This window comes from Periplaneta americana, chromosome 14, assembly GCF_040183065.1.
Source record: "Periplaneta americana isolate PAMFEO1 chromosome 14, P.americana_PAMFEO1_priV1, whole genome shotgun sequence".
Classification (NCBI taxonomy): domain Eukaryota; kingdom Metazoa; phylum Arthropoda; class Insecta; order Blattodea; family Blattidae; genus Periplaneta; species Periplaneta americana.
In genome coordinates, this window is record NC_091130.1 from 95,701,290 (window position 1) to 95,713,943 (window position 12,654).

Genomic DNA, 12,654 nt, shown 5'->3' on the forward strand with positions numbered 1-12,654 from the left:
AAAAAAATCCGAAGCTTACCTTAACTTATAAAAACTGCTGAAAGCATTGCAATTATTCTGTCCAAATACATGCCTCACGCTTATACAGAAGACGTTGAAGCTCATCCGGTTTAATTTCATTAATCCCAGCTGATGATGTCAGAGATTTGTTGTAACATTCTAGAATAATGTTCCTAAGAGATATATGTAATAAATGAACTAAAAGCTGCTCTGGAGCAAAGAGACGCTCGTATTAGTGACCTAGAGTGCAAAATTGATGATGTTGAACAATATCAGCGTCGCCAGTGCCTGCGCATATTTGGAGTGGAAGAGAGCCAAAGCGAAGACACAGACGTGGTAGCTATAGAAGTGGCGAAGAAAGTGGGCGTGGACCTGTCTTTGTCTGATATAGACAGAAGTCATTGGATCGGGAGGAAGGAAAGCAGCAGAGCCAGGCCCATAATCGTCAAGTTCAATACTTACCGGAAGAGGAGTGAGGTCTTTTGAAGTAAAAGACTTCTCAAAAACTCTGGAATCACCATTCACGAAGACCTCACAAAGGCTCGCCACAGTTTATTATGGGAGGCCATATCAAAATTTGGGATAACTAATATGTGGACACAGGATGGTGTCATCATTGTGAAGGAAGGAAAGTCAAAAAGAAGAATGACCCGTCTGGCCGATCTGCACAAGTAGTGAGTCAATGGCAACTCTTCATAATTTGTTTATTCCGTAATTAGTTTATAGAGTATTATAGTGTAGAATATAATAGTATAATTATAGCATTATGTTTAATATTTAGACTGATACAGTTCTCCTAGTTATTTCTTCTTAGCTAGGTTGGCATCATTGCCTCTCACAATAGTATAAACCAAACTTCGGCAGACCCAATGACTGAAGGCAAGGTCAATGCAGGAACAAACCTCCCCCGCCCTACATCCCCAGTGCAACCTGTCCATGCAACTTCCCCACCTCCTTCAACCCCTGCTAATCCTACCTCACAGCTGTTGAAGCAGTTTTTCTCACTCCAGCCCACATCTCTGAAAATAGTGCATATAAACGCTCAAAGTCTATTGTCTCATTATGAAGAAGTAGCTTCAATTTTCTCTAACCTAGACCTTCATTGTATTCTCGTCAGTGAATCATGGCTTAAACCCTCTCTCCCGTCCTCTCTTGTCCATTTAAATTCTTACACTCTATGCAGAAATGACAGATTATATAAGCGAGGGGATGGAGTATGCGCTTATATTAGGAATGACTTGAAACCAAAAGTTCTTCTGAAATCCCAAGGCGATGCTGCACATCCCGAATACATATTCATCGAAATACAAGCAAGCCTACAGAAATGTCTTGTAGCCGTTGTTTATAAGCCCCCTAAGGCAGGCCATTTATCTGACCTAGAAATTCCACTAACTAATCTTTTACCGCAATATGAACACGTTCTAGTTTTCGGTGATTTCAACACCAATCTTCTAGCTCTTAAATCAAATGGTACTAAACAACTGTGTAACATGTTGGAAGCGTTTAACTTAAAAATCCTTCTCCTTAACCCCACCCATCACACAGCTACTACTGAAACTCTAATAGATCTAATTATTACAAACAATCCTGACAGAATTGTAACATCAGGGCAGTTGCCTGTTCCTGGAATTTCCGCACACGACTTAATATTCGCAGAGTATTCTCTCCAGTGCCCGAAAGCTGCAGCGAAATTCATTACATACAGGGATCTAGAACAAGTCGACGACGATCAATTAATTTCCGACGCTATGGAATTGCCATGGCATACAATATTTAACTTAGTCACTGTTGATGAAAAATTGACAGCAGCTTTTAATAACATGGTGATACAATTGTTTGATAAACATGCACCATTAAGGAAAAGAAATGCCACTCATCGTCCTGCTCCATGGATGACTGATAGCATACGTAACCTCATGGCGTCACGTGATGCTGCCTACAGGAAGTATAGACATGATAAATCTGAGGAAAATTTTTACAACTATAAAAAAATTAGGAACAGAACAACGCAAAACATTAGAAATGCCAAACGCCGTCACGCTCTCAGTCTTGTCGACCCCTCCATTACCCCACGGTATCTTTGGAAGCATTTACGTGACATGGGAATAGGAAGTAAAACTACAGAAACTGAAATCTTAAACATATCACTTGATAAACTTAATCAGTTCTTTACTTCACCACCTATCTCACAACCTGACAAACAACAAAAACTTAACACCATTAATACTCTCTTAACCATTCCTCTTCCTGCTCGCGAAAAGTTTTTCTTCTCTAATATTACAGACACTGAAGTTAGGCAGGCTCTTAAAAACACTAGATCTACAGCACAAGAGTCTGACAACATAAACATTGTTTTTATTAATAAATTAATCGATATCGTGCTTCCTGTGATAACACATATTTTTAATTCTTCCATCATTACTTCTACCTACCCAAATCTTTGGAAAACGGCTTTAGTGCGTTCAATACCTAAAGTAAACACACCTACATCTCCTAAAGACTATCGGCCAATCTGCATTCTTCCCGTTCTGTCAAAGGCTCTTGAACGTATTCTCCATAAGCAATTAAGCAAATATCTGATTGAATTTAATATTATCGACCCCTTCCAATCTGGATTCAGAAGCGGGCATAGCACTTCCACTGCTTTATTGAATTTAACTGAAGATATACGAGAGGCTATGGATAAACGACTAGCAACAATATTAATTTTATTGAATTATAGCAAAGCATTTGACTCTGTCGACATGGAGCTACTATTAACTAAACTTCGAGTGTTAAATTTTTCTGACAGCGTTATCACCTGGATGCACTCCTACCTCACTGGCCGCCAGCAGCGTGTTGTCTTTAATAATCGGTTCTCCTCCTGGCAGAGAGTAGAGTCAGGATTTCCCCAGGGTTCGGTATTGGGTCCATTGCTTTTCTGTCTCTATATTAACGATATCGCCAAGTCATTTAAATATTGCAGATATCATATTTATGCAGATGACGTTCAATTATACATTTCCGCCAGTCCTGATAGACTAAGTGACTGTATTAATAGACTCAATAAAGATCTCGAATCCGTTTCATCTTGGTCTCAACAATTCGGACTTAACTTAAATACAGATAAATCACAGGCTATCTTATTTTCGAATAAAAGATTAATCCCCGATATTAATAAGCTCAACCTTCCTCCCGTGACTCTGAATAAAGCGATCATTCCATTCAGTTCAACTGTAAAAAACCTGGGAGTTCATTTTGAATCTAACCTTACCTGGGACACGCATATCAAACACACATGCAAGAAAGTATTTTCCACTCTTCACTCATTAAAAAGATTGTTCCACTATCCAGCTAAATTAAAGCAGATGCTTGTACAGACTCTTATTATGCCTCATTTCGATTATTGTGACGCTTTATTCAGTGATCTCGGGGTGGATTTATCCCAGAAACTGCAACGTGTTCATAATACGTGTGTTCATTTCATTTGTAATGTCCGCTACTATGATCACATTTCGCCTTCTTTCGATAAATTATTGTGGCTCAGGTTAAATGAGAGGAGAAAGTTACATTCCCTTTCTCTCTTATACCGAATTTTGCACACCTCTACTCCCTCTTACTTATCTGTCCGATTCCACAGTCTTTCTCGGTACCATAACTTAAATACTCGGTCACAATATGACAACACGCTAGAAATACCACTGCACACATCATCTCTTTATTCTTCGTCTTTCACTGTTGCTACTTCTCGTCACTGGAATTCTCTGCCTCCTGAAGTCAAGGGCTGCCGAACTTTAATTTCCTTTAAATGTAAATTAGAAAAGTATCTTATGATGAGTTGCCAGACCTAACGTGTTGCAAATGTGTTCCACTGTATTTATTTATTTTTTTTCTTATTTTTATTATCTAAATCGTGTTTATTTATCACTTAACGCCAATATGTATCCCACTGTGTTGTTGTTTTTTATTATTAATCTATTTTTTGTGTACATTTCATTCAATTGTCGGTTTCTGATTTAATTATGTAAATCCTATTTAATTGTAATCTAATACTAATATGTATACTAATGTGTTTATTTTTATTTTTACTGTGTACATTTTTCTTTTTTTTTTTATTGAATTATCGGCTTCTGTTTTTATGTGATTCGCATTTGATTCTAACAAATTAATATGTATTTCACTACGTTTATTTTTATTTTATGAGGTAAATTTTATGTAACTACCTCTTTTGATCTCATTATGTAATCAGTATGTAATTACTTAATTCTGATCAAGTTTTATGATCAACTGTGTAAGCAAGTTTTAATCCTGGTTGAGTGTAAGAGAAGGCCTTAAGGCCTTAACTCTGCCAGGTTAAATAAAGCCATTATTATTATTATTATTATTATTATTATTATTATTATTATTATTATTATTAAATTGCATTAGTCAAATCTGACATATTGACGACAGCTACATTCCAGAACTCATTAGTCTGTCATTAAACATTTCTTTGGACTTTCCTTGATATTTGGACAATGGCAGGATTTTGCTAAAAAATGAAAATTTCCTTTTTACTTCCATAATTATGTCAAGAAATTAATTCAGAATTTGTTCAATATAGTGCTTAGATCGGATCTGATAGTTTCCATAAAAATGTGAGACCAATTTTATTATTTTCTCCACTTATTTTGTACACTTTTTCATCATTTATATGGGGGTGTTCTGAAACCCAGTATTGCCTGTTTTCAAATTTACATTTCTCTGAATCATAAACCGAGTTTTATTGATAAAATAGTGGTACTACTTAATTGTGGTATATTTCACCATCGTATACTTGTCTAGAAAATTACTTGCAGTTATTTACTCACTTAGCAGGATCATGCACACTTAACAAATTAATTTTTTTTATTATTTTAATGGGTTTCAGTTTCAGGACGGGCTGAAACTTTGACAACAATGTTTTTCTGTGCAATACACCTAAGTAATTTGAGTGGTCATCATTGTAGTGTAACTGCACTGTTGTCAGATGTCTCTTCTGTAAACACGTTGCATTGTTCTTGTAAATCTGTTCGTGTAATGATGAATAGTCTTTCTGCTCTGTACAGGTTTTCCTGGATATTTTCTTTGGACTTTTTGTTGCACTTTTCTGGCGAAATTCCGAATTACATAAATACCATAAATACCACTTGCAATATTTTTGTAGAAAAAGGTCTTTTGAGATCACTTACTAATTATTTGCGAATTTGGGCAAATTTAAGGCATTATCTGAATTATTTGAATCACTCTGAATTATTGTCAATTGAATATTTTCAACAAGAAGTTCTCGTTCTCTAATTTTATTATCAACTGAAGGTTTTCTAAAATGCTTCAGCCATTTAAAGTTATGAAGTCTTGAATGTAAAATAATTGTAATATTATTCATAAAATTCCTTCATATAGATTTGTTTTATATTTACTCTATACAATTATAACTTGAAAGTGTTTAACATTTGTCGAAGTGAATGTTTTTGTACACTGCACATCATAATTGATAATAAAGCACTCTTAATATACCAGTAGGCCTACTGGTATTTAAACTGAACAAATTTGTTGCTGAAATTGGGCAACAATAAGAGATGGCAAGCAGAGAATATAAATACTGCAAATCTAACTTTCAGGTATAGCTCCTTGTGAAGCAGATTTGAATAATTTCTAGGGAAAAATTGTTCTGGGGCCGGGTATCGAACCCAGGACCTTTGGCTGAGAGTGCCAAGTCACACAGAGTCTCTGATGGCTTGTCAGCTCACTTGAGGTATGTGGATATAAGAGAAAAGAGAAAAATTGAGATGGTGTCTGGTACGTTCCTGGATAGCTCAGTCGGTAGAATGTTGGTGCGCTCAGCCAAAGGTCCCGGGTTCGATACCCTGGCTCCGAAACAATTTTTCCCTTGAAATTATTCAAATATAAATATTGTTAATAGAATAAAATATATGTTACTGATAAAGAGAGTTAATATATAGCCAGTCCTTCAGTTCTGTTATTTGTGTTTGGTATTGTTTTCTTGTGTCTAATTCTCATGTTAGGAGAAAATCCAGAAATGATTAAGGAAAACACGGAAATTTTACTTGAAGCAAGTAAAGCGATAGGTTTGGAAGTAAACCCCAAAAAGACGAAGTATATGATTTTGTCTCGTGATCAGAATATTCTACGAAATGGAAATATAAAAATTGGAGATTTATCTTTCAAAGAGGTGGAAAAATTCAAATATCTTGGAGCAACAGTAACATACATAAATGACACTTGGGAGGAAATTAAACGTAGAATAAATATGGGAAATGCGTGTTATTATTAGGTTAAGAAGCTTTTGTCATCTAGTCTGCTGTCAGAAAATCTGAAAGTTAGAATTTATAAAACAGTTATATTACTGGTTGTTGTTCTGTATGGTTGTGAAACTTGGACTCTCACTTTGAAAGAGGAACAGAGGTTAAGGGTGTTTGAGAATAAGGTGCTTAAGAAAATATCTGGGGCTAAGAGGGATGAAGTTACAGGAGAATGGAGAAAGTTACACAACACAAAACTGCACGCATTGTATTCTTTACCTGACATAAATAGGAACATTAAATCCAGACGTTTGAGATGGGCAGGGCATTCAGCACATATGGGCGAATCTAGAAATTCATATACGTGGTAGTTGGGAGGCTGGAGGGAAAAAGACTTTTGGGGAGGCTGAGACGTAGACAGGAGGATATGAAAATAGATTTGAGGGAGGTGAGTTATGATGGTATATCTTACTCAGGATAGGGACCAATGGGTTCTCTAAAAGCCGTAAGTACCAAATTATGGGATCAAGGTAATGGTCTTTGATGTTTAGAAAAATGAGAGCCTTCCAAGGATGTTTTAATGAACATACATTGTTGAAAATTATTGACAAGACTGATTAGGAATTACAGATAATTAATAAGACAATTTCGTTGTTTCTTTTCAAAGCAATTGTTTCAAACTTACCTTTTTTCCTCTGCTTCTCGAGCATCTAAATTTTTTGTACCAAGTCGCTCTTTCAGTCCATGTATCTCTGATGCTTTGGTGGACCTCTTTGTCTGCATAGACTAGATTACTGTAGTAGTGCATTTCTGTAAGGACTCCTGACAACAAACTAAGTTCAAACTTTGTCATACTCATATATTAAAACTAAGTATGAAAGAAACTGTTCTGAAGAGAATTTTTTAAACAGACCCTCATCCATTTTTCTGTCACTTGCTAATCTTGTTTCAATTGTCATTGCTTTTTCAAAATGAAAACACAGTACGTCAAAATTTTGCCACACTGCCGAAACAGCTCGAAATGAGCTGGCTCGTAGTAATGGCTATAAGATTAATGATATTTGTAGTACTAGTGCGAGAATACATTCTATGTCCAATGTCAATGTCATTTTTGTTTTGAAGTTCTAGTAAGCCAAAATGGTCGGAGTATGGTCTGTTATTCTGTGCTAAATAATATGCAGAACGAAAAATTGAACAAGTTGCCTGCAGATGAGCAGCATTCATTGTGTCACATAATTTTCCACAAACATATTCGTTAGTGTTTGTAACAAAGTGCACAATTGTTCTACTGTCTAATTTCGAATTCGCATGTTTACCTTCTTTTGGTATATTTAAAGACAATCCCCCAGCAGTCTTTTCTTGTATAGATTCTTGGTTCATTTCAGAATAATGTATTTTTTCAAATTATAATCTCCTTTTGGAACAAGATATCAAATAATGACAATTTCTCAGTCATCTGTTGCATATTCAGTTACATTAAGTCAACTTCATTTACCAATGATCATACTCGTTTTGTCTCACAAATTTCTTCAGAACTTTTCCAGGAGAGTTAACCTTGCAAGCATTGAAATTCCATTAGATAAGTGGTGTTTGAGTCGAAACATTCTTTCATGGTGTGTTCTGTTCGTTGCTGTACATAGGAGAGAGTGTATATACATTGTAGAGCATCAGGAATTCTTAAGGGGTTAGGTATAGCTTACAGCAGTAAAATTTTTGGAAATACTCAACACTTTTTTCCTCCATTACTGTATCTTGTACAATAATGAAAATTGGTATGTGTAAAACACTGTCCTTCTGCTATATGAAAAAATACTTTTACGATTAAAAAAATATATATTGAGCCGTGCCCACGACCACGGCCGTTCATCTAGTACGTCACTTCATCCGTCAGAGCGCTCTCAGACGTCACAGTATAGATAGCACTATCAATCCCTTCATTTGTTCTTTCCAAATAACCCTATTGGCCGTTCATTACGTCTCACGAGGATAGAGGGGGAGAGAGTTTACCTGTTTTAACGGAGATACACGGAACGTCACTTGGGTTCCGATATGCGGCAGATACACTTAACAAGACTTAGGCTCTCGTATGCGGGAGATATTCGGAAACAATTGGCTCAGATTCAAGCTCTCGTACGCGACAGAAACATTTAACAAGACTTAGCATTTTAGTACGCGGCAGATATAGACAAAGTGACTCGGGCTTTGTACGTGTTGGAGATAGATCAGTGGAGTAGTTATATTGCGTCGTGTGTGTTTGGGATTTTAGTGGATCGTTTTTTGAAACATCGCTTGCTTGTGATACGTCTTGGGGGCAAGTTTTAGTATTTGCATCGAGTAACATATTTGTGAGATATATGTGTTTGAGGTAAATTGTATTTGGGAATTATGTAATGAGATTTGATTTGAAACGTGAGTTCATGTTCCGAGACGGTTAGAGTGATAAAGCAGCGGTTACGGTCTCACATTTTGTTTTAGTGTATTCCCTGCTCCATTTGATTATTGGTTTCCTTCGCCGCTATTTTGTTATCATATGCGTCGAGTTTGTTGGTATTTAAACGATCCCTGAGATTGGAATTATCGTCCATTACTTATTACGTGTATCTGTCTCCATCCCTCTCTCTCTCCGTTGGGTGTTCATTTTGTAAAGTGCAGAGATTTGTGTTAGTGCAATTTGCACAGAGTATGTGAGCAATATGTGCAATGGGTAATGTATAGTGATCACTCATGTAATGTCTTATGCTGGGTAGAGTTTCTCTCTTATTGAGGGTATATGTATTTATAGTTTGGTTACTTAGTTTGAGTGGTATCTATGCTCGAATGGATCATGTATTAAGTTAATGTGCCGGCTGGGTGTTGTGTTCAGATTCATACTCAGATAGTTAATATATATATATATATATATATTTTTTTTTTTTAAAGAGTGGTTCATGAACATATGGCTAATAGGTTAGTCATTGATTGTCGAAAGACGGCCATATTAGATTGTTTAATCACTTATAAGTGTGTTGGCCTCAGCCTTGTGATACATGATTTACATATCTTGGGGATATCATTTCATATTAGTTTGTCCTATTTTCACTCACCCATTTCATATTTATTGTTATTTCATTTTTTCATTTATGTACATTGTTACTTATTATTGTTAATTATATTTGTTTTACAAATTCACACTATTCATTCTAAAAAGTCTTCCACTGCGCACACCCAATCCTTTCCAATGTGCCCTCCACCTGGCGAAAGCAGCCAATATAAGAAAGATAAAGAGGAGGAGTGGATGATCGTACTGCCGCCACTCCACCACAATATTTATATATGTTACAATAATAACGCGAAATCCGTCAAAATCCGAAGTTTCTAGAAAATTCTAGTTTTCACTTACATAATTCAGTTACATCTAGAAATAACTATGACTCTTTAGAAAATTCTAATTTTGACTAATATAATTAAGTTAGATTTAGAAATAACATTGTTATTAGTAAAAATCCATTGTAACGATTTCAAGTAAGATGTAATGCATCATCCAGTTGGTATAGGAGTTATCATAATACGCATTCTGGCTGTCGACAGGGAAATATACCTCATAGGAGTCATGCTCGAGCGAAATGACGACTTGTACAGAACTGGAACAAAGAATGGAATTTTGAATAAACTATATTGCAGGTAGGTTCACTAAACTTTAAAAACTGATAGTGTAGTTAATTTCATCAATATCCGGTATATGACACTTTCTTTTAGAACTGATGTAGTCTTAAAATTTTCTAGACATGAGAACAGGTGCCAGATGTAGAAATTTCGCTGTGGACTGCAGCAAAAAAAAAAAAGCCGTCAGAAGCGGACAAGAGTTGGTTGATTCGTTCGTTCATTGTGCTTGCAAAAAAAAAAAAAAAAAAAAAAAAAAATGTGTTCCAAAGTGGTGCTTCTATGTGAAAAATAAAATTGTCTGCAACTCTAAATGTCACAATAGTATGCATTGTCGCAATAAGTGATTTGTGAGACAAAAATAATAATATTTAGTTCTGTAACATAATTATTCGTAATTGAACAACAAAAATAGTAGATCTAATGTTTAAGCTTCCCATGACATAAGTATTTATGTAATAAAATTATTCTATGTTTCAAGAACAACAATGACAATAGTAACAATAATGTTCATCTGCAAATACCAATTTCCTACTCTTTTTGGTAATAGGTTAATTCTAGATGTAACTAAATTACGTAAGTGAAAACTAGAGTTTCCTCAGGTTTTTACGGATTTCGCGTCCTGAAATCGTTACAATTAGTTTTACTAATAACAATCAGTTATTTATCATTTTAACTGTGTATTGTTAATATTGTATATACCACTGCCACCGGGTGCTTGCCCACTTGCAGTGTAAATAAATACATACATACATAGATCTAACTTAATTTTATTAGTCAAAATTAGAATTTCCTAAAGAGCCATATAGCTATTTCTAGATGTAAATGAATTACGTAAGTAAAAACTAGAATTTCCTAAGGAGCTTTGACAGAACTAGAAGTTCTTAGAAACTTCGGGTTTTGACGGATTTCACGTTCTGACTGTAACATATATATATGTTTTTCTTTTTTCAAAATTCGAAACGGTGGCAGTTCACTGTGCAGTGATGAAGTGTTTTCCTCATAACTCATAAACTTGTTAACTTTCATGTTCTCTCTCTTTTATTTTATTGCTGAAACTCATGTTTACAATATCATGCTCTTTCAATTACATTCCTTAATAAATATTTTTTTTTTATTTTATGTTAGAAGAAAATACTGATATTTGACAATTTTTTAAAATGAATTTATTTTTATCACACAATCTATCAAAGGTAGAGAAGTGATCTTGCACCATATTGTAGATATGACATGCATAAATACACACAAAAAATTTCATCACAGAATGTTGGATAGTTTTTGAGTTATGAGGGAAACACTTCATCACTGCAAAGTGAACTGAAAAAAAAAAAAAAAGTAAATAATTTTTTTTAATCTTAAAAATGTATATATATATTTTTTTCATATAGCAGAAGGACAGTGTTTTACACATACTAATTTCCATTATTGTACAAGATACAGTAATGGAGGGAAAAATGTTGAATATTTCCAAAATTTTACTGCTGTAAGCTGTACCTAACCCCTTAATTGAACCTTTGTATTGTAGAGTTATTAACACAGTTTTCCAAATAATGACACTGTAGTGCTCTACTTTGTCATTACATTGCGGATGATGTCTAGAATGGTTATTAGCTCTCTTTGGAGTGAAGAAAATCTTTAACAACTTTTAGATATTAAAAAGAACCTTGGTCAGAATGAACATATGAAAATAGAAAATAACTGGCTTAATTCTATTATTACTGTAGTGGACGTAATGGAAGAATAGGATACACCAAATGTAAATCGAGAATACTCATCCATAATTGAGGTGTTTTTTGGAACAAAAACTTAACTGCAAAATTTTTAATTTGAGATATAGAGCATCAAAAATTTTAGATCTCATATAACAGCCTTTGCAGAACGACAGTCACATGTTTCTAGAGGGTGCTGTGTTTGTTGGAGAGGAATAATATATTGTAGGAGGAAGATGTTGTGTTATTAAGAAGTCAATACATGCTGGAAAGGGGGGAAAAAAACGTAACATACGTTAAGTTGTTATTCCGAGAATGTCTCAATTATTAAAATATAATGCTTTTCGTTTTCTGAGGAAAGTGGATCCTTAAAATCCATACGGTACTTATTCTTTCGAACGGTGCAATAGCTTTGATAAGTGTTTCTTGGCTCTGTCTGAAAAATTATGGCTTCATTTCTGCACAAAGCCTACAATGAGAATTAGTTTGACGTACTTATATATCTTTAATACAATAAGATAGATTGTGACTTAATACTCAACAAGTATTTCTCGTGACACTTGGATAACACATCATTATGTACAGAGTGGACCAAAAGAAGTGAACCCTTTTATTCATTACTAAATAACCTTAAGAAGTACAACACAAATAGAGATGTGCATTGAAAGCCAATAGATTGGAGATTATTTATGAAAAATAATATTGGGCATATGACCACCATTCATGTCCTGACATCGACATTCTAGTCACCTTTCTGGCCCAACTAAACCACTGGTTTTAGTTTTGCCTGTATGCTACCCAGTAGCGTTGTTATTTAGGTCAATGGCTTAAATTTCATATTTTTTAAATATTCTTAAGTCTTATTTTTTTTAATGACGATCTCCAAAAAGAATTTAAATTTATTAAACTGAACAAGCTGTGTAGTGATGGAACAAAAGTGTTCTGCGACATTGTAAATGCTCATTTTTCTGTTGCTTATGGAGACAGAAGCGACATCAACCAAAATATACATAGCCAGAAACATTTGGATGCTGAAAAGACTTTGG

At 34.7% G+C, this 12,654-nt stretch overlaps 1 protein-coding gene across 21 annotated transcripts in view; it reads right to left on the reverse strand.

The window, feature by feature from the left end:
• Positions 1-12,654, reverse strand: part of LOC138713596 (adenosine deaminase-like) — a 106,603-nt gene that overhangs the window by 1,918 nt on the left and 92,031 nt on the right. The gene's annotated exons all lie outside the window — the stretch shown is intronic.